Genomic DNA, 22,876 nt, shown 5'->3' with positions numbered 1-22,876 from the left:
GAAGGCAGTGGCCCACTGGATGGCATCTAACTTCCTGCAATGTAACGTTGCAAAAACGGAAGTGATGCTGTTCGGTGAGGCAAAGCTCCTATGGTCCCCAGACTGGTGGCCGCAAGAGCTAGGCCCAGTCCCAGAGCCAAAGCAGGTGGTAAAAAATCTTGGCGTGCGCCTGGATCAGGAGCTCTCCCTGAAACAATACAGCAACCAAGTAGTGAGCTCATGCTTCCATGTGATCGCCATGCTGAGGAAAGTCTTCCCTATGCTCCCTGACTCAACTAGGAGAACATTAGTGCAGGCCCTAATATTGAGTCGTCTGGACTACTGCAACGGGATGCTCCTATCAGCAAATGAGGGAGTTATTGCGAGATTGCAAGTAGTCCAGAACACTGCGGCCCGTCTTGTACTAAATCAGCCCCCCCGCACATCATCGAAGCCTCTTTTGAACACCTTACATTGGCTACCCATTAAACAAAGGGTGAAGTACAAGATTGGATGTACTATACATAAGAGCCTCCAGAACAGAGGGCCCGAGTATCTAAACAGCAGATTCTCCCTCTATAAACCTGTACGGTCCCTGAGATCTAGTGATCAAGCCTTACTACAGGTCCCAAGAGCTAGAAAGACCAGGCAAGGTGGAAGGGCGCTATCCATAGCCGGACCAAGGCTGTGGAACAGCCTCCCTCTCTCTCTGAGACTCTGCCAGGACTATCTCCCGTTCAGAAAACAGTTAAAAACCTTCCTATTCTCCAACTAGTGATATCTGTGTACCTACTGCCACAAGCTGAAAAGGTTTTCAAGGCGCGGAGATACTCCTTCGGGAGATGATCCTAGCGCGGTATAAACCCGTAAATAAATAAATAAATAAATAGAGAATATATTTGACTTTTCCCTCATAGCAACTACTCTCGCGAACGGGTCCATATACATGGCTCTTAGTGCCCTGATGACTTTCTCCCCGAATCCTCTACCTGCCAATATCCCCTAGAGAAAGCGCCAATCCACCCGATCAAAAGCCTTCTCTGCATCCAGCAGGATCATGGCAACCTCCCCCCCCATGGCCGTCTGGGCGTCAAACAGACCTATAGCTCTACAAGTATGGCCGGTTTCCCCCGGCCAGGGACAAACCCATGCTGCCACGGGGAGATGAGGTCGCCAATAATCCTGCCCAGTCGCTTAGCCCAGATCTTTGAGTAGAGCTTAGTGTCGGCATTGATCAGGGATATCGGCTGATATGAACCTGGCTTCTCAGCTGGCTTGCCTTTCTTGTGAAAGATTACGATGTTCGTTTCCCTCCATGAGTCGGGCACAACACCGGAGTACAGGATACCATTAAACAAATCAACTAATATTGGTATAATCTCACGCTCTAAGGCTTTGTACATTTCCAGAGGTATCCTATCAGGGCTAGCGGCTTTGCCTGGGGCTAGTTCTCTCAGGGCAGACAACACTTCAGCATAGGATATGTCTTTGTCAAGGTCCGTTCTAGTTACCTCATTCAAACACAGACCGTTATCTGGGTAACTTTGCCCTTGCTTGTTCCCACTATTTCCCGCATCATATAGTTCTTTATAAAAATTATGAAATACTTTTAAAACATCCTTAGTTTCTGTGTATGTGTTACCATTTTCATCGATACGTGCAATGTGGTTTTTTGACTTTTCTTGTCTTAACCGAAGTGCGAGGGCTCTGCCCGCTTGCTCTCCCGTTTCATACCTCTTTACTCTAGAAGTTTGAAAGTCCCTTACTGCCCTTTGTGTTATTTCCCTCTGTATGTTAGCTTTAATGGTCAGCAAAACATTATGGCTTTCATCACCGTCTCCTCCAGTGGCGATATCTGCAATATGTTGTGCTTCCCCAGTGGAAAGTTTACCCATAAGTTTCTCTACCTCCATCCTATCCTCCTTTCTGAGTCTTGAGGAGCAGCTAATCGTCTCGCCTCTCAGCGCAGCTTTAAAAGCCTCCCAGACCCCATTTTGTGATGCACTATACCTATTTGCTGCAAAGTATTATTCCGCCCACTTATTCATATGATCAACAAACCTATCATCTGCTAGCAATCGCCTTTCAAAAGACCAAGAGGTTTTAGTTCTCTCCCCTCTTCCCAGGTCATATATAAGCAACAGGGGGGTGTGGTCAGAAAGCACTCTTGGGAGTTTGATGATCTCAACCTTCTCTATTTCTGTATTGGATATCAGGATATAGTCTAATTTAGAATATTTCTGCGCCGTATTTGAAAAATATGTATATCCTGGATTCTGGGGTTCTTTTGTTTGCCATACATCTGACAACCCGTGTGATCTAATGAGAGCCTTGAGAGATCTGAAAACTCGGGGTTTTCGTCCTTTGTATGATGTGCTATTACCCCAATCTATGGAAATATTGAGATCACCTGTAACCACCAAGGGAGTAGGCCAGCCCGCCAGCTCTGTTTCCAAATAGTCAAAAATTTCAGGATCATCGTCATTTGACCCATATATTACATAAATTGAGAAGCTCATTTTCAGCAATTGCCCATCTACCGTTGCTATCAGTTCTCACTTTTTTGGCCTTGCCCAAGCTGGTTTTTGCTAGTATGGCAACTCCTCTAACCATTGACGATTGGGTTGAACATGCAACTAATTCAAAACCCCTTAAAATAGTAGGCTCCTCTTAGCCCACGGAAGGTGGGTTTCCTGGAGGCATAAGATATCTATTCTATATGATATTTCACCAAGTATTCTAGTCGCTGTATTTTCTTCCAGTCATTTAGACCAGCCACATTCAGTGTACAGATTCTAATGCTCGTCATCTATTTGGACAAAATTACCCACGATGAAAGACATACTGAAAATTTCTTTTAACCTTATTTGCTCTCAGATTTATATCCACATTGCAATGTTTCCTTCTTTTCTTGATTTTCGTCCCGGCCACACCCCCTCCCCTCCACCCTCCTCCCTCCTAGCAACCTCACTCCCACCATCCCCCCCTCCTCCGTCCCTGCCCCCACCCCATGCCCTCCACCCCCCAACCTCCCTACTCTGGGGGGCGCTCAGATCTGTCTGAGCTTATGATGGAATGCGGTGCATTCAATGAAAGTCTGCCATAACATACCAACAATTGTGACAAAACAATAGAGCTCAAAATAAGTGCTACTTAACACAAAACAATAGTGACTATCAGTGACAACCAATATTCCCAACACACAGCACACAGCACACAGCTAACCAGCTAGTCAGCCCATCGTTTTAAGGTCAGTAAGATAAAGAGTATATTTCAATCATAGTCAAAAGTCTTCAGTTAGTTTCCGACAGAATCTAAATACTCCTTTGCCTACATCTCAGATTAGAAAAACACTGTTCTCCCTCCATTAATGATTTTTAGTTGCGCAGGGTTTATTAAGAATGCTTGCATCTTTTTGTCCTGAAAGGGTTTGATCAGGTTCCTTAAGCGCCAACGTCTTTCTACCGTCGTATGGCAGAAGTCAGGTCTCACAAAGAAAGAGAACCCCTCGCCATCGCGTTTGGTGTTTGGTTTTGCCAGCTCGGATATCGCTTGTCGTCAATTAAAGTTTCCCAGGAATATCAAAATTGCCCTGGGTTTATCCTCTGCTTTCATGCCCCTTTTGACTCTGAAGGGGGTGTGATGTACTCTCTGTAGTTCTCTTGACCAGTCCCAATCCTTAAGCTCTGGGAAGGCCTGCTCGAGGAGTTTTAACATGAATAACCTTATGTCCGACCCTTCTGATCCCTCCGGAATTCCCAAGACTCTCAGGTTGTTTCTACGGAGCCTGTTCTCCATCGCCTCGAGCTTCCATTGGATGTCAACAACCTGAGAGCTTTGAGCATTGACTTTTGCCACAGCGACCTCGACCTCTGCTTCTGTAGAGACAATCCTGTCCTCCAAATTCGAGACTCTATCTCCAGTGTTAGTGCAGGCCTTGGATAGTTTCCTAACAGCCACCCTCATTTTTCTCATGGCTGCCTGCGATTTGCGGTTTTCTTGGTGTGTCTCCTCTCTATGAGCTAAAATCTCTTGATGGATTGTCTCTAATAGAGTTATCTGTGTTCTTTCACTGCTCGGGCTGTCCTGTGGAATACCAGATGTTGTATGATCCCAGCTAAGTTCGCATCGTGGATCCTTCTGGCCCTTAGTTGAATCTACTGCTGTCTTCCTTGCCGTTGCAGGATGTTCTGATTTAAGATCACTGTCTGTATCCCCCAGGGAGCTACAGTCGCCCTCCTCGTCCTCCTCCTCCGACCATTCCAAGCCATCAGAGGCTGAGAAGAAAGCCTCATTTTGAGCTGCATCCATACCAGTTGCTCCAATTTCAGACAACTCTCCCCTGTCTGATGACCCCTCCTCCTTATCGCTGATTATCAGGTTATCTTTATTATTTTGTTACCGTACCTGTAGTTTAGCCTGTTTTGTCTCTTGTTTAGGGATCTCAGGTGAAGTCCCGTTGGACACTGCTTGGTCCTTACTGAGGTTACAGTGGTCTCCCCCTTCGTTGATCCTCTCAGGAGCCACAACTTCGTTATCAGTTTCTTTATCTATTTTGGAGTTAGTGCTCTCACAACTCATTATTTGTAGTGTTTGTGGTGTTTCAGAATTTTCAGAAATTTCTAAGGCGACATCTGTTTTTTTTCCCTGTAATTCAAAAGCCCAACTTGTCTCGACCCCTTTCTCCTTACCAGTCTTTCTTAACATTTCAGCTATAGAGACAGCTGCTTGGCGGGTCCGAGTTGCTGGTTGCTTTTCCCTTGGGCTCTCTCTCTCCGGTGTTTGGTCTCCATTCGCCTTGCTTGTGCCGCCTTCCCTGGGGAGATTTTTCTTTTTCTTTTTCGCTTTTGCATTTGCATTACTTTTCGGAGCCATACCTGCCTCGTGAAGAGCCCTGGACTTCCGACGTGTGACCAGTCTTTTCAGGCACGAACTGCTTCGGGCATTCCAAGCCTCTCTTGGACCTCCCAGAATTCTCTGAGTCGGGCTCCTCCCTCCTAGGAAGCCGCGGCGGCGTCTAGCACCGAGAGAGCCCAGAGAGAGAGCCAGCAGGGCGCTCGTCAACTCCCGCAGTACGTGAAACGCCGAGCCGCGACACGATAACGCGGCTAACATCCCCTCTGCAGCAAACCAGAGACTCAGTAGATCCACAGGAATCAGCGAATCAGGTAAGGGGTTGATCGGGATTTCCTGGTTATTGTCTGGGGTCCGTTTCGCTCTATTCAACCGGCAGCTTCATCAAAGCACCGCTTTAGCTGCGTCTAGGCAGCCACCATCTTGCCTTGCCTCTCTCTTTCAAGTCTCCAGGAATGGAAGCGAATGGGGGTTAAGAGTATTGAAGATGTAATGGAGGGAGATAAGATTAGAGGGTTTGAAGACCTGCAAAAGTTGTATAACATCCCACGTACTCATTGGCTTCTATATGAACAAATAACCCGCACTTTGCGAGGCCTTAGACCTAAAATAAAGCCCAAAATAGATATTACGGTATTGGAGGTACTGGATAGAGGCTGCAGAAAGATTAAAACAATATATAATTTACTAATAGATAAGATTCAAGATGACATCGAGAAAACGGAGAGCGGTTGGGCCCTGAAATGGAACAACCCCTATGTCGATCTTGATCTCTCTATAGAACTGAATAAAAAGCTTTTTTGGACCTCAAATTTACGGGCTCAGCACTTTAAGACATTATTTAAGCTGTATCATACCCCATCAAAATTATTTGAGTGGGGTGTTAGACAGGACGACTGCTGCCCTAGATGTGGCTCACACCAAGCAGACATAATTCACATGTTCGTCTCTTGTGTGAGATTGGGCCCTCTTAAAGAGGAGATATCCAAATTCTGGGAGGGGCTGCTAGGTCATAAGATCGATCTATCCCCGACATTGGTGTTAATAGCTACAGATTCAAAACTGGGTCTTGAAAAAGATGAGGAAGCACTTGTATTTCTGTCAGTAGCGGTTATGCGAATACTGATTACGGCAAATTGGAAAGATAAAAACGCCCCTCCTTTCAGATGTGGTTATCAAGACTTCTCTTTATTCATAATATTGAATCCTGTCTGTATGAATTTAAAGGAGTTAAAAAACGGGAGATGGGAATACGTATATGGGCGCCCATACTGACTAAATCTATAACATTGTTTCTGTATGTAATTGCCTTAATTGTATTTGTATTTTAGCCACTTATTATAATTATTATTATGAATTGAACTTTTATCTATTCGGAATAACCTATCTATTTGGAATAACCTATCTATTTATGTCGTATCATGTACATATCTGATTTTAATGCTCTATCTGTGCTTACTTAAATGTTTTAAGATGTATATTGCAATGAACCTTCAATAAAATAAAAAAGAAATAAAAAAAAAAAAAAAAGCTACATTGGTTTCCAAGAGACTGGTATCATTGGTCGGGACAAAAGACATGCCCTTGTTGAGAGTCATGATTTGTTGTTTGGTCAGTTCAATTGATGAAATGTTTATGATAAGGGTAGGTTCTTGCCGCTGCGAAGCATTCTTCCCGTGTCCTCTCCGTGTGCGTTGCTTGTGGGTCCTGATGTTGTTACAAGTGACAGGGCTGGTGGCTGCCCGGTTGTTGGGACCTGTGACAAAAAAGAAGCTATGGTTGCACTGATAGTCATGTGAGTAGTAGGCTGTGATGTTACTACAGTAGTGGGAGGGAGGAGCAGCTGGGAGGAGGGAGCGGGCGGCGAATGGGGATCGGGATTGAGGAAGGGGGCGGGCCCCAGGGGAGCAGCGGCGGGGAGCGGGGCGAGACAAGGGTGGGAAAATCACGGGGGAAGCGGCGAGGGGGCAAGCCTGAGGGCGGAGGCCCAAAGCAGCAACAGCCCACAGAGGAGAAGGCAAGAGCAGGGCAAGGCAGAGGTTAAAGGCAAGAGGGCGACGGCACGAAAAAAACAACACCAGCGGCAGGAGTGTTTCGGCGCTAGAGGCGCTGGAGGCAGCAGCGGTGACCAGGGCACACAGGGGCTGTGCAGTGAGTGGAGTGACCGGGTCAGGGTCAGGGTGGTATGGCCCTAGGCACGAAGAGCACTGAGTTTGAGGCTCTTAGCTTTTTTTGTTCTACTCCAGTGCTGGCCATAGTAATCAAGACAAACCACTCTCATTCACAGAAAGCAAAAAAAAAAAGCCTACAGCACCGGGTATTCCAAGACAATCTCTCATCCAGGTACTAACTAGACCCGTCCCTGGGTAACTTCTGAGATCAGAGGCGATCAGGTGCTTTCAGGGTGGTATGGCTGTTGGAATGAAGAGCACTGACTTAGGGGCTCTTTGATTTTTTCATTCTTCTTCAGTGCAGGCCATATTAAGCGATACAAGCCACCCTCATTCACCTAAAGCAATAAAAAAACAAGCCTACAGCACCGGGTAATCCCAGGCGATCTCCCATCCAGGTACTAATCAGGCCCGACCCTGCATATCTACTGAGATCAGATGCTTTCAGGTTTGTACGGCTGTTGACATGAAAATGGGGGGTCTTAGCTTTTCTCATTCTACGTCAGTGCTGTCCATAGTAAGCGAGACAAGCCACCCTCATTCAACTAAAGCAAAACAACAAACAAACATATAGCATACACCACTTGGTATTCCCAGGCAGTCACCCATCAAGGTACTAACCAGGCCCAACCCTGCTTAATTTCTGAGTTCGGACAAGATCAGGTGCTTTTAGGATAGTATGGCCGTAGGCATGAAGAGCATCGACTTTGGGGCTCTTAGCTTTGTTCATTCTACTACAGTACTGGACATAGTAAGAGTGACCCCTTATTCAACTAAATCAAAACAACAACCAAAAAAAGCCTACAGCACCTGCTGTTCCCAGGCAGTCTCCCATCCAGGTATTAACCAGGCCCGACCATTTTTAACTTCTCAGATCAGAGGAGATTAGATGCTTTTAGGATAGTTTAGCCATAAGCATGAGAGCACTGACTTTGGGGCTCTTACCTTTTTTCATTCTACTTCAGTGCTAGTCATAGTAAGCAAGAAAGGCCACCATTATTCATCTAAAGCAACAAAAAAAGGCATCTAGTATTCCCAGGCAAGTTCCCCTCCAGGTACTAACCAGACCCAACTCTGCTTAACTTATGAGATCAGATGAGATCAGGTGCTTGCAGTTTGGTATGGCTGTAGGCATGAAAAAGATGACTTTGGGGCTTTTAGCTTTTTTTATTTTACTCCAGTGGTGGCCATAGTATGCGAGCAAGCCACCTTCATTCATCTAAAGCAAAACAAAAACAAAAATAAAGCCTACAGCACATGCTGTACCCAGGCGGTCTCCCATCGAGATACAAACCAGTCCCAACCCTGCTTCACTTCTGTAAATGTAAATGTGTTGTATTTGTATAGCGCGAACAGTAACCCATAAGCATCCCGGCGCTTGTACTCCTACCACAAGGGAACCCCTCCTGGCTTTTCCTTGTGAGGTGTCCACTCCTGGGCATCCCATGGTGAAACCAGGCATCCCTTGTGTATCGGGGGCCGTTGTGGAGACTAAGCAAGCTATTGCCCAGAGTTGCAGCATGGGGCCCATGCTTAGATTCGGCACTGAGGCAAGAATATCCGGTCGGAGGAATTTAAGCCTGATCCCACCGGGGCGGGAATCGAACCCTGGTCCCTGGCCAGCACTCTGCATCAAGGTCTGCCGCTCTAACCATTGAGCCACACTTCTCCACTTCTGAGATCAGATGAGATCAGGTGCTTTCAGGGTGGTTTGGCCATAGGCATGAAGAGCACTGACTTTGAGTCTCTTAGCTTTTTTCATTGTATGTCAGTGCTGGCCATAGTAAGCAAGACAAGCCACCCTCATTCACCTAAAGCAAAAAAAAAGATTACAGCACCTGAGATTTCTAACCTGGCCCGACCCTGCTTAACTTCTGAGATCAGAGGAGATCAAGTGCATTCAGGGTGGTATGGCCGGATGCATGAAGTGCACTGAGTTTGGGGCTCATAGCTTTTTTCATTTTACCTCAGTGCTGGCCATAGTAAGCAACACAATCCACCCTCCATCACCTAAAGCAAAAAAAAAAAGCCTACAGCTCCTGGTCTTCACTGATGGTCTCCTATCCAGGTGCTGACCAGGCCTGACCCTGCTAAACTTCTGATATAAGACACAATCAGGTGATTTCAGGGTTGAATGGCCATCTGCCTCAATAACACTAACTTTGGGGCTCTTACCTTATTTCATTCTACTTCAGTGCTGACCAAAGTAAGCGAGACAAGCCACCCTCATAAACCTAAAGCAAAACACTAAAAAAAAAAAAGCGCCTACAGTACCTGCTATTCCCAAGCGGTCTCCCATCCAGGGACTAACTAACTTCAGAGATCAGGTGCTCTCATGGTGGTACGGCTGTAGGTGTGAAGAGCATTGACTTTGGGGCCCTTAGCCTTTTACATTCTACTTCAGTGCTGGCCATAGTGAGCAAGACAAGCCACCCTCATTCACCTAAAGCAAAACAACAAAACAAAAAAGGCTACATCACCTGGTATTCCCAGTCAGTCTCCCATCCAGGTACTAACCAAGCCAAACCTGCTTAATGTCTGAGATCAGACAAGATCAGGTGCTTTCAGGGTTGAATGGTCGTAGGAATCAAGAGCACTAACTTTGGGGCTCTTAGCTTTTTTTCACTCCACTTCAGTGCTGGCCATAGTATGAGAGACAAGCCACCCTCATTCACCTAAAGCAAAACAAAAAAAAACAATTAAAGCCTACAGCACCTGGTATTCCCATGCAGTCTCCCACCCAGGTACTAACCATGCCCGACCCTGCTTAACTTTCTATATCAGACAAGATAAGGTGCTTTCAGGCTGGTATGGCTACGGGAATTAAGAGAACTGAGTTTGGGGCTCTTAATATTTTTCATTCTAATTCAGTGCTTGCCATAGTAAGTGAGACATGCCACCCTTACTCACCGAAAGCAAAAAAAACAAGAATAAAAAGGCAATAGGTCCCACCTTTCATTAAGTTAAAGCCATTTGCTTTGCTATAGAATACCATTAGCAAAGAAAATGGCTTTAACTTAATCAAAGGCGAGACATATTGCATTTTCAATGCTTGTTTCTAATGTGCAAAAAATCTCCCTTGCTGTGTATTGTGGTGTAGAACCACTTACCCCAATGCCTATTCCCACCCTCAGATCGATGTTCCGCCTTTGTCTCCTTCGAGAGGTGCTCACTTTCCGCCTGATTCATGAAGTAAAATTGCGCCCGCAATCGCTGCGAAAATGCAAATGCGGGCGCAATTTCCGTAATCGGCATTCAACATCAAAATAGCGAATTCGCAAACACAGAATTGCGAATTCGCTAATATATTCGCAGAATCCCGGCAGGTGAGCATTAGCGAATCGGAAAATGCGATAAACCACGGATTCTGCGAAAATAATAACGACTTCGCTATATAATCGCAATCGGTATTCAAGAAAAATCGCTAATAGCGAAAAACCCAAAAATCGCTATTTGCACCGCGCAAAATAAGGACAACTCAAAGCAGGTGGTAACCATAAAAGCCATGCAAAAAAAACTTTCAAAAAACCGTTGTCCTATCACCAACAGGTTCTGGCCTGACCAATCACACATAAGGACCATCATCATCAGCAGCATTAGGAGTCCCACAATGCCAGGAATGTACATGGTGGTGAGGCGTTGAAGGCTAGAGCCATTAGCACGGAGGAGACGCAGGATCCAGGACAGGATATTCCGCCAGCGGGTCACCTTGCTGGGCCAAACCAGAGAGCAGATATATGCTAAATACAGGCTGAATGGGGAAATGATAATGCAGCTAATACAGGACCTTGACCCCCTGATGCAGCACCCAACAAGCCGTACCAATGCGGTGCCTACACATGTGCAGGTATTGTGTAGCCTGCACCTCCTGGCCTCCGGGAGTTTCCAGGGGATAGTAGAGGCTGCTGGGGGGATATCCCAGCCCACCATGTCACGCTGCCTCCACACTTTTGTTGACGCCATGCTCACCCAGATACATCGTCACATCAAATTCCCCGCCAGCCAACAGGAATTGGACATGACCAAGCTACAATTCTACAATGTAGCCCATTTTCCACATGTGCTCGGATGCACAGACTGTACCCACGTCGCCATCTGCCCACCAGCTGCCATGGAGTATATGTTCCACAATAGAAAGTCCTACCACTCCCTCAACATCCAGATGGTCTGCAATGCTAAGACATACATCACTGACATTGTTGCACAGTACCCAGGGAGTACCCATGACTCCTTCATTTTCCAGCACAGCGGCCTCCACACACGACTGGTCAGGGGAGAGTTTGGGGAAGGACACCTACTTGGTAAGTACACTTAGTTGAAAATGTCACATTGCTAAGATGTAACAGCGCAGCACAGGCAATCACCATCTGCTCCTCTCATTCAGGTGACAGTGGCTACGCCCTCCGTGAATACCTCCTGACCCCATACCTCAACCCTGCTACACCCCAGCAACGGCGCTACAATATTGCACACATACGGACAAGGAATTGCATAGAAAGGACATTTGGCCTGCTCAAGAGCAGGTTCCGCATACTGCACAAGACCGGTGGGGCCATGTATTACAGTCCTGAAATGTGCTGCCGCATTGTGGCTGTCTGCGCAATACTACATAACATTGCAACCAAGCGCCGGATACCTGTTGACATCTCTGGCAGTGAATCTGAGGGGGACAACCGGCCACCTGCACATGCGCGCCATGCAAATGGGGAGAACCCAGCAGAAGGGCACAGACGTCGCAACCACATCACAGTGAACAGTTTCTAGTACAACCTCTTCCATCACCCCACAAATCAACAATGCATGCAAAATGTAATGATGACACAACGCTAATGTGTGTAGCAAGATAAATGCATTTGTTCAATTCACAAAAAAATAAATAAGGTTCCAGTCTAAATAACTCCAACAAACAGTATTACATCATACTGCTGTGTATTACAACATGGCAGGCTTAACGTCAGCCTGTGCCAATGATAGTGTGAAGTTCTCAGGTGCGCCTACTGCGCGTTGCGCCCAAGCGCCTCTGAGGGGCATCCTCCTCCGGGGCTTCAGGACCTGGCGTGGGCCTGGTGCTGCAGCTGTGTGGTGGGATCTATGAGGCAGAGTGGGAGCTGACGCTTTACGCCCCCTCACTAGCATCATCACCCCCCACAGTGGATGGTATTGCTGGAGGGTGTAGTGCAATGACGGCCGTGGTGAGGTGCTCCAGCACCCTAGTCATGTCCTCACTGCACTGTACTAGTTGGTGCTGCTGGGTCAGGGAGCGCCGCGCCAACAGAGAAGTAGCATTTGCTGCTACGTAACTTGCCCTGCTGTATGAGGCCAGCCGGCTCATAAGTTGGCGGTGGCGGCGGCATGCTGCACTGCGCTGTGTCGACATGGCAGCGGTGTTGGCCTCAATGGCTGCAGCCATGCGGGCCATTCCCTCACCCACACCTGCCATGGCTGCAGTCATGTTGTCTAATCGCTCCCCCACACCTACCATAGCTGCCCTCATGCCGTCCATGTGGCCTGCAACTGTGGCCACATTGCGCCCTATCATATGGAGCTGCAGCTGAATAGCTCCTTACTGTTGTGCCTGGCGCTGGTGTATCCGCAACATGCGTCTTTCAACACTGAGCCGCGCCAGTCCCTGTTCATTGGCCCGCCTGCTTGCTGGTGTGGAGTGCTGCGTGACCTGCCACGCCTGCCCTGCTGGCCTGAGTCGGTGGCTGGCCGCTGTGTGGCAACTGGCGCGGCCCCAGATGTTGTGGCGACAGCTGCTGGGGGTGTGACCGCAGGTGTTGCTGGTGCGCCAGATGCAGGGGGTGTGACTGCTGGTGTTGCTGGTGTACAAGATGCAGGGGGCACAATGGTAGCTGCCCTGGCTGTGGCTCTAGGTGGTGCAGCGGTAGCAGGAGGCACAATGGTTGTCGTAATTGGCCCGTCCGCATTAGCGATTAACTGAACCTACACGTTGTCCTCCCTAACTTGGCTATATACGATAAACGCCATTTTGAGTGTTGCGGCGGCCATCTTAGCTCATGAGTGGCCTCGTGGCCGAACGTGCCCTTTAGTCCGTTGTCCGTTCTACTGACCACTCTTGTCTGCCCAGCAACAGGCTATTTTTAGTACTGGTCAAGCCGCACATGCGCAGCTCCCACTGACCCGTAGACCTTCAGGAATGTGCACCAAACTGACCAGCGGAGTTGTGCCCCTTCCAATGAGCTGGCAGTATTCCAAAACATGACCATATATGTCCCGAAACTGTGTCCTAACTTGTGCCGCCTATCTTTTATTGCCCCAAAACTGTATATAAACGGGGTCACACCAATGTTCGGTGTGATACCTCTTGCATTGCCGAAGGGTGCTGTTTGAGTGTACCACCACCCCATGGGGTCTTAATAAACTTGTTCTTTGCCTTTTACAGTTTCCGTGCCAACAGTTCTTGAGTGTGAGTGGGTTATCTCAGAAGCGTGTAGGCCTTGGGAACCCCGAATTACTTCAATTGGCGACTCTGGTGGGACTCATCGGCGACTCGGATGCCCGAAGGAGAGGTCGTGACGAAGGCTTGGAAACTCGCCATGGGCGCGCGATGCCACGAGTGACCCGAGTCTTGGCTGCCACAGTGTTTTTTCCTTTCCTTCCGATCTGACCTTCCAGGTGGCGCCGGTCTCCGACTGAGTCTTCGAAGTGTCTGCATCGCTGAGAAAGTGCCGTTTGGCTGATTTGGCTTACAAGACCTTGGCAGTTGGAATCTGGACATTTGAGAATTTGGTAAGCTTTGTGATCGGTAAGGTAGTCTTCGGACGCTTACTGAGGTCCTATGATTTGTGTTCGGTAAGGTAGTCTTCGGACGCTTACTGAAAATCTGTGCTTTGTGATCGGTGAGGTAGTCTTCGGACGCTTGCCGAAGTCCTACGAACTTTGAGTTGAGATAGCTAACATTGTGAATTTGTGATCTTTGAACTTATATGTGTAGTGCACTTCACATAGGCAGGCATGTAGAGATGTTTCTCTAACTTTGTTTTTTCCTTTGAGCGGCACAATCGTGTGAAGAGCTGTAAGTGCCATTTTGTCCGGTGTCACGCTTTCGTGATACTTTTTGAACATGCCTGTTTTCAGCACACTCCGAGGAATGTGTTGTCTTGGAGAAGGTACCTCAATTAGGTTAGCGGAATCACAGCCGGCTCCCCCAGAGGGAACACCAAATAGGGACATGTACATAAAATTTGGCCTTCCCCCTATTATGTACAGTAAATGATGGCATAAATACACCAAGGCCGATCCTGAATTGCAATGGCCTCTACACGGGTCTTATGATTTGAGTAAAATACAATTTGTAGAGCAATGTATGTTTCAACGCAGGTCTAGACAAAACATGTTTGATTGCGTGCGAATGTGGGAGAAAGCGGCGCGTGAGCGAATGAAGCGTGAGGTTGCCTTGGCGGACAAAGAGCAGCGTAAGGCTGCTCGGGATAAAGCTTTACAGCTTGAGGAGATGGAGGCTCAGTAGAAGAAAGAGAGGGAGGAACGGGAACGTAATTTGCAAACGACTGGTCAGTTTCCTATTCGCCGACCACTTTATCCTGTCCTTAATAATGAAATTGATGATTTTTCTTTGTTAGATCGGTCACCGCCTCCGTACGTTACGCCGACGGCTCCAGCTGTGGATTCCGATGATGACGGACAGGATAAGTCGGGCAAGAAGAGTGTATCTGCTCTCAGGTTTACTACGGAGAGGTCCGCTCATCTACGTAGTTGGGCTCGTAAAGTGAATAAGCGTAGGGTTACTCAGGAGCAATTGGTATCAGAAAAGAAAGGGTGGACGGATCTTGAATTGATGTATTTTCTGTCTACTTTGGCGGATGAGGTTATAGGCGCATATCGTGATCTTTCTGATACGTTAGAACCCAAAGCGTTGTCAGTGTACCGTGAAAATTTGACTAAAGGTGATTTTGATCTTTCAGATGTCGATGACCTGTTTGCGCAATTGATCAAGCTGCGGGATGAGACAACCCGATTGCGGGAGGAGTGGAAAAGGAGGCAAAAGGAATCCGAATTGGAGAATAATGGGCAGGCCAAAGAGTGTTCTCTCCGTGGTTCAGATAAGAGTTCTGCGTTGCATGTTATGCCTATGCGTGAAGCTGCGCCTTTGTATGTTCCGCCGAGGGGGGAAGGTACGGATGAGGATAAATTATCGAAGGATGCGAAAGGGTATTTTGTGTATAATTTGGTTTACACGCCATGGAATAGAGCAGATGTCATGGCATTGAAAAATTCTTTACCTGATCTTCGGAAGAATCCAGCGGCATTTTATGAGGGGGTGGAGGGGGCTATATCGTCTTGTGTGATGACTCTCGTAGACATAGACTTGTTTTTTGGGTTGATATTACCACCTGATATGTGGCGGCAAATTCGTAAAAATAATGACGAAACGATATTGGGAGCAACATGGAAAGAAATAAATGCTGCGGATTTAGATAGGGAACCAGCATGTAAGCCCTGTCAGCTAATCCTAGATGTGCCGGCAGCTATCTTAAATAAATTAAAAACGCTTGTTCCCTCCAAAAAGATTGATTGGACCATGTTAACGTCGTGCAAGCAGAAACCCGATGAAACGGTTTCAGATTTCTTTACACGCTTCGAGGAGGCTTTTCATGATTACAGTGGTCAATCTTTAACAGACGATACGGGTCGGCATTTGTTTGTAGATAAGTATGTAGCTAATCTCCTACCAGAGATTGCAAAGCGATTGAAGTCGAGTGAAAGTTCCTGGGCCACGGCGACCCCTGCGTCCTTGTTAACTATGGCTCAGTATTATGAGCTATATATATATTTACAACAAGGGGTGGTGAGGGACAGAGTCTCTGAATTAAACAGAATACTCTCACCCAGTCAAGAGATCAGGGCTAGATCCAACACCGTTTTTTAGCTCACTGCACCATCCCAGTTTCAGAACCTGGCTGTATGCAAATTAGTCTGTTCCTGTCCCAGTGCATGATGGGAACAGGGCAAACCAAACTACAAAAGCCAATTCTTACACTGGGAAGGAAACAAGCTACCGGGGACCGGTTTCTGGCATTTCAGCCTCTTCGGCCCGGCTTGCTTGAATCCTGATGGTGCAATGAGCAAGGGACTCACATCTGAGTATACCCTTCCACGCTTAGGGTGGACAAAAATATTTACAACAAGGGGTGGTGAGGGACAGAGTCTCTGAATTAAACAGAATACTCTCACCCAGTCAAGAGATCAGGGCTAGATCCAACACCGTTTTTTAGCTCACTGCACCATCCCAGTTTCAGAACCTGGCTGTATGCAAATTAGTCTGTTCCTGTCCCAGTGCATGATGGGAACAGGGCAAACCAAACTACAAAAGCCAATTCTTACACTGGGAAGGAAACAAGCTACCGGGGACCGGTTTCTGGCATTTCAGCCTCTTCGGCCCGGCTTGCTTGAATCCTGATGGTGCAATGAGCAAGGGACTCACATCTGAGTATACCCTTCCACGCTTAGGGTGGACAAAAATATTTACAACAAGGGGTGGTGAGGGACAGAGTCTCTGAATTAAACAGAATACTCTCACCCAGTCAAGAGATCAGGGCTAGATCCAACACCGTTTTTTAGCTCACTGCACCATCCCAGTTTCAGAACCTGGCTGTATGCAAATTAGTCTGTTCCTGTCCCAGTGCATGATGGGAACAGGGCAAACCAAACTACAAAAGCCAATTCTTACACTGGGAAGGAAACAAGCTACCGGGGACCGGTTTCTGGCATTTCAGCCTCTTCGGCCCGGCTTGCTTGAATCCTGATGGTGCAATGAGCAAGGGACTCACATCTGAGTATACCCTTCCACGCTTAGGGTGGACAAAAATATTTACAACAAGGGGTGGTGAGGGACAGAGTCTCTGAATTAAACAGAATACTCTCACCCAGTCAAGAGATCAGGGCTAGATCCAACACCGTTTTTTAGCTCACTGCACCATCCCAGTTTCAGAACCTGGCTGTATGCAAATTAGTCTGTTCCTGTCCCAGTGCATGATGGGAACAGGGCAAACCAAACTACAAAAGCCAATTCTTACACTGGGAAGGAAACAAGCTACCGGGGACCGGTTTCTGGCATTTCAGCCTCTTCGGCCCGGCTTGCTTGAATCCTGATGGTGCAATGAGCAAGGGACTCACATCTGAGTATACCCTTCCACGCTTAGGGTGGACAAAAATATTTACAACAAGGGGTGGTGAGGGACAGAGTCTCTGAATTAAACAGAATACTCTCACCCAGTCAAGAGATCAGGGCTAGATCCAACACCGTTTTTTAGCTCACTGCACCATCCCAGTTTCAGAACCTGGCTGTATGCAAATTAGTCTGTTCCTGTCCCAGTGCATGATGGGAACAGGGCAAACCAAACTACAAAAGCCAATTCTTACACTGGGAAGGAAACAAGCTACCGGGGACCGGTTTCTGGCATTTCAGCCTCTTCGGCCCGGCTTGCTTGAATCCTGATGGTGCAATGAGCAAGGGACTCACATCTGAGTATACCCTTCCACGCTTAGGGTGGACAAAAATATTTACAACAAGGGGTGGTGAGGGACAGAGTCTCTGAATTAAACAGAATACTCTCACCCAGTCAAGAGATCAGGGCTAGATCCAACACCGTTTTTTAGCTCACTGCACCATCCCAGTTTCAGAACCTGGCTGTATGCAAATTAGTCTGTTCCTGTCCCAGTGCATGATGGGAACAGGGCAAACCAAACTACAAAAGCCAATTCTTACACTGGGAAGGAAACAAGCTACCGGGGACCGGTTTCTGGCATTTCAGCCTCTTCGGCCCGGCTTGCTTGAATCCTGATGGTGCAATGAGCAAGGGACTCACATCTGAGTATACCCTTCCACGCTTAGGGTGGACAAAAATATTTACAACAAGGGGTGGTGAGGGACAGAGTCTCTGAATTAAACAGAATACTCTCACCCAGTCAAGAGATCAGGGCTAGATCCAACACCGTTTTTTAGCTCACTGCACCATCCCAGTTTCAGAACCTGGCTGTATGCAAATTAGTCTGTTCCTGTCCCAGTGCATGATGGGAACAGGGCAAACCAAACTACAAAAGCCAATTCTTACACTGGGAAGGAAACAAGCTACCGGGGACCGGTTTCTGGCATTTCAGCCTCTTCGGCCCGGCTTGCTTGAATCCTGATGGTGCAATGAGCAAGGGACTCACATCTGAGTATACCCTTCCACGCTTAGGGTGGACAAAAATATTTACAACAAGGGGTGGTGAGGGACAGAGTCTCTGAATTAAACAGAATACTCTCACCCAGTCCAGAGATCAGGGCTAGATCCAACACCGTTTTTTAGCTCACTGCACCATCCCAGTTTCAGAACCTGGCTGTATGCAAATTAGTCTGTTCCTGTCCCAGTGCATGATGGGAACAGGGCAAACCAAACTACAAAAGCCAATTCTTACACTGGGAAGGAAACAAGCTACCGGGGACCGGTTTCTGGCATTTCAGCCTCTTCGGCCCGGCTTGCTTGAATCCTGATGGTGCAATGAGCAAGGGACTCACATCTGAGTATACCCTTCCACGCTTAGGGTGGACAAAAATATTTACAACAAGGGGTGGTGAGGGACAGAGTCTCTGAATTAAACAGAATACTCTCACCCAGTCAAGAGATCAGGGCTAGATCCAACACCGTTTTTTAGCTCACTGCACCATCCCAGTTTCAGAACCTGGCTGTATGCAAATTAGTCTGTTCCTGTCCCAGTGCATGATGGGAACAGGGCAAACCAAACTACAAAAGCCAATTCTTACACTGGGAAGGAAACAAGCTACCGGGGACCGGTTTCTGGCATTTCAGCCTCTTCGGCCCGGCTTGCTTGAATCCTGATGGTGCAATGAGCAAGGGACTCACATCTGAGTATACCCTTCCACGCTTAGGGTGGACAAAAATATTTACAACAAGGGGTGGTGAGGGACAGAGTCTCTGAATTAAAAAGAATACTCTCACCCAGTAAAGAGATCAGGGCTAGATCCAACACCGTTTTTTAGCTCACTGCACCATCCCAGTTTCAGAACCTGGCTGTATGCAAATTAGTCTGTTCCTGTCCCAGTGCATGATGGGAACAGGGCAAACCAAACTACAAAAGCCAATTCTTACACTGGGAAGGAAACAAGCTACCGGGGACCGGTTTCTGGCATTTCAGCCTCTTCGGCCCGGCTTGCTTGAATCCTGATGGTGCAATGAGCAAGGGACTCACATCTGAGTATACCCTTCCACGCTTAGGGTGGACAAAAATATTTACAACAAGGGGTGGTGAGGGACAGAGTCTCTGAATTAAACAGAATACTCTCACCCAGTCAAGAGATCAGGGCTAGATCCAACACCGTTTTTTAGCTCACTGCACCATCCCAGTTTCAGAACCTGGCTGTATGCAAATTAGTCTGTTCCTGTCCCAGTGCATGATGGGAACAGGGCAAACCAAACTACAAAAGCCAATTCTTACACTGGGAAGGAAACAAGCTACCGGGGACCGGTTTCTGGCATTTCAGCCTCTTCGGCCCGGCTTGCTTGAATCCTGATGGTGCAATGAGCAAGGGACTCACATCTGAGTATACCCTTCCACGCTTAGGGTGGACAAAAATATTTACAACAAGGGGTGGTGAGGGACAGAGTCTCTGAATTAAACAGAATACTCTCACCCAGTCAAGAGATCAGGGCTAGATCCAACACCGTTTTTTAGCTCACTGCACCATCCCAGTTTCAGAACCTGGCTGTATGCAAATTAGTCTGTTCCTGTCCCAGTGCATGATGGGAACAGGGCAAACCAAACTACAAAAGCCAATTCTTACACTGGGAAGGAAACAAGCTACCGGGGACCGGTTTCTGGCATTTCAGCCTCTTCGGCCCGGCTTGCTTGAATCCTGATGGTGCAATGAGCAAGGGACTCACATCTGAGTATACCCTTCCACGCTTAGGGTGGACAAAAATATTTACAACAAGGGGTGGTGAGGGACAGAGTCTCTGAATTAAACAGAATACTCTCACCCAGTCAAGAGATCAGGGCTAGATCCAACACCGTTTTTTAGCTCACTGCACCATCCCAGTTTCAGAACCTGGCTGTATGCAAATTAGTCTGTTCCTGTCCCAGTGCATGATGGGAACAGGGCAAACCAAACTACAAAAGCCAATTCTTACACTGGGAAGGAAACAAGCTACCGGGGACCGGTTTCTGGCATTTCAGCCTCTTCGGCCCGGCTTGCTTGAATCCTGATGGTGCAATGAGCAAGGGACTCACATCTGAGTATACCCTTCCACGCTTAGGGTGGACAAAAATATTTACAACAAGGGGTGGTGAGGGACAGAGTCTCTGAATTAAACAGAATACTCTCACCCAGTCAAGAGATCAGGGCTAGATCCAACACCGTTTTTTAGCTCACTGCACCATCCCAGTTTCAGAACCTGGCTGTATGCAAATTAGTCTGTTCCTGTCCCAGTGCATGATGGGAACAGGGCAAACCAAACTACAAAAGCCAATTCTTACACTGGGAAGGAAACAAGCTACCGGGGACCGGTTTCTGGCATTTCAGCCTCTTCGGCCCGGCTTGCTTGAATCCTGATGGTGCAATGAGCAAGGGACTCACATCTGAGTATACCCTTCCACGCTTAGGGTGGACAAAAATATTTACAACAAGGGGTGGTGAGGGACAGAGTCTCTGAATTAAACAGAATACTCTCACCCAGTCAAGAGATCAGGGCTAGATCCAACACCGTTTTTTAGCTCACTGCACCATCCCAGTTTCAGAACCTGGCTGTATGCAAATTAGTCTGTTCCTGTCCCAGTGCATGATGGGAACAGGGCAAACCAAACTACAAAAGCCAATTCTTACACTGGGAAGGAAACAAGCTACCGGGGACCGGTTTCTGGCATTTCAGCCTCTTCGGCCCGGCTTGCTTGAATCCTGATGGTGCAATGAGCAAGGGACTCACATCTGAGTATACCCTTCCACGCTTAGGGTGGACAAAAATATTTACAACAAGGGGTGGTGAGGGACAGAGTCTCTGAATTAAACAGAATACTCTCACCCAGTCCAGAGATCAGGGCTAGATCCAACACCGTTTTTTAGCTCACTGCACCATCCCAGTTTCAGAACCTGGCTGTATGCAAATTAGTCTGTTCCTGTCCCAGTGCATGATGGGAACAGGGCAAACCAAACTACAAAAGCCAATTCTTACACTGGGAAGGAAACAAGCTACCGGGGACCGGTTTCTGGCATTTCAGCCTCTTCGGCCCGGCTTGCTTGAATCCTGATGGTGCAATGAGCAAGGGACTCACATCTGAGTATACCCTTCCACGCTTAGGGTGGACAAAAATATTTACAACAAGGGGTGGTGAGGGACAGAGTCTCTGAATTAAACAGAATACTCTCACCCAGTCAAGAGATCAGGGCTAGATCCAACACCGTTTTTTAGCTCACTGCACCATCCCAGTTTCAGAACCTGGCTGTATGCAAATTAGTCTGTTCCTGTCCCAGTGCATGATGGGAACAGGGCAAACCAAACTACAAAAGCCAATTCTTACACTGGGAAGGAAACAAGCTACCGGGGACCGGTTTCTGGCATTTCAGCCTCTTCGGCCCGGCTTGCTTGAATCCTGATGGTGCAATGAGCAAGGGACTCACATCTGAGTATACCCTTCCACGCTTAGGGTGGACAAAAATATTTACAACAAGGGGTGGTGAGGGACAGAGTCTCTGAATTAAAAAGAATACTCTCACCCAGTAAAGAGATCAGGGCTAGATCCAACACCGTTTTTTAGCTCACTGCACCATCCCAGTTTCAGAACCTGGCTGTATGCAAATTAGTCTGTTCCTGTCCCAGTGCATGATGGGAACAGGGCAAACCATCAGGATTCAAGCAAGCCGGGCCGAAGAGGCTGAAATGCCAGAAACCGGTCCCCGGTAGCTTGTCTCCTTTCTGGTAAAGAATTGGCTTTGTAGTTTAGTCTGCCCTGTTCCCATGATGCACTGGGCCAGGGACAGACTGATTTGCATATAGCCAGGTTCTGAGCTGGGATGGGGCAGTGAGATAAATAACGATGATGGATCAAGCCCTGATCTTTGGACTGGGTAAGAGTGGTCTGCTCAATTCAGACACTCTGTTCATCACCACCCCCTTTTGTAAATCGATTTTGGCCACTATAGGTGTGGCAGGGTATACTCAGACATGAGTCCCTTTCTCACTGCTCCATCAGGATTCAAGCAAGCCGGGCCGAAGAGGCTGAAATGCCAGAAACCGGTCCCCGGTAGCTTGTCTCCTTTCTGGTAAAGAATTGGCTTTGTAGTTTAGTCTGCCCTGTTCCCATGATGCACTGGGCCAGGGACAGACTGATTTGCATATAGCCAGGTTCTGAGCTGGGATGGGGCAGTGAGATAAATAACGGTGATGGATCAAGCCCTGATCTTTGGACTGGGTAAGAGTGGTCTGCTCAATTCAGACACTCTGTTCATCACCACCCCCTTTTGTAAATCGATTTTGGCCACTATAGGTGTGGCAGGGTATACTCAGACATGAGTCCCTTTCTCACTGCTCCATCAGGATTCAAGCAAGCCGGGCCGAAGAGGCTGAAATGCCAGAAACCGGTCCCCGGTAGCTTGTCTCCTTTCTGGTAAAGAATTGGCTTTGTAGTTTAGTCTGCCCTGTTCCCATGATGCACTGGGCCAGGGACAGACTGATTTGCATATAGCCAGGTTCTGAGCTGGGATGGGGCAGTGAGATAAATAACGGTGATGGATCAAGCCCTGATCTTTGGACTGGGTAAGAGTGGTCTGCTCAATTCAGACACTCTGTTCATCACCACCCCCTTTTGTAAATCGATTTTGGCCACTATAGGTGTGG

General features: G+C 47.7%; 3 pseudogenes; all 3 read right to left on the bottom strand.

Moving 5' to 3' along the window:
• Nucleotides 1-7,135: 7,135 nt before the first annotated feature.
• Nucleotides 7,136-7,254, bottom strand: LOC147732465 (5S ribosomal RNA; annotated as a pseudogene).
• Nucleotides 7,255-7,576: 322 nt separating this feature from the next.
• Nucleotides 7,577-7,695, bottom strand: LOC147732464 (5S ribosomal RNA; annotated as a pseudogene).
• A 2,012-nt stretch (nt 7,696-9,707) lies between these two features.
• On the bottom strand, nt 9,708-9,826 carry LOC147732463 (5S ribosomal RNA; annotated as a pseudogene).
• Nucleotides 9,827-22,876: the final 13,050 nt, after the last annotated feature.

Source organism: Lissotriton vulgaris, chromosome 2_1 (genome assembly GCF_964263255.1).
Source record: "Lissotriton vulgaris chromosome 2_1, aLisVul1.2, whole genome shotgun sequence".
NCBI classification, from domain to species: Eukaryota; Metazoa; Chordata; class Amphibia; order Caudata; family Salamandridae; genus Lissotriton; species Lissotriton vulgaris.
Note: the sequence above shows the minus strand (reverse complement) of the source record. Positions and strands in the feature narration are given on the sequence as shown.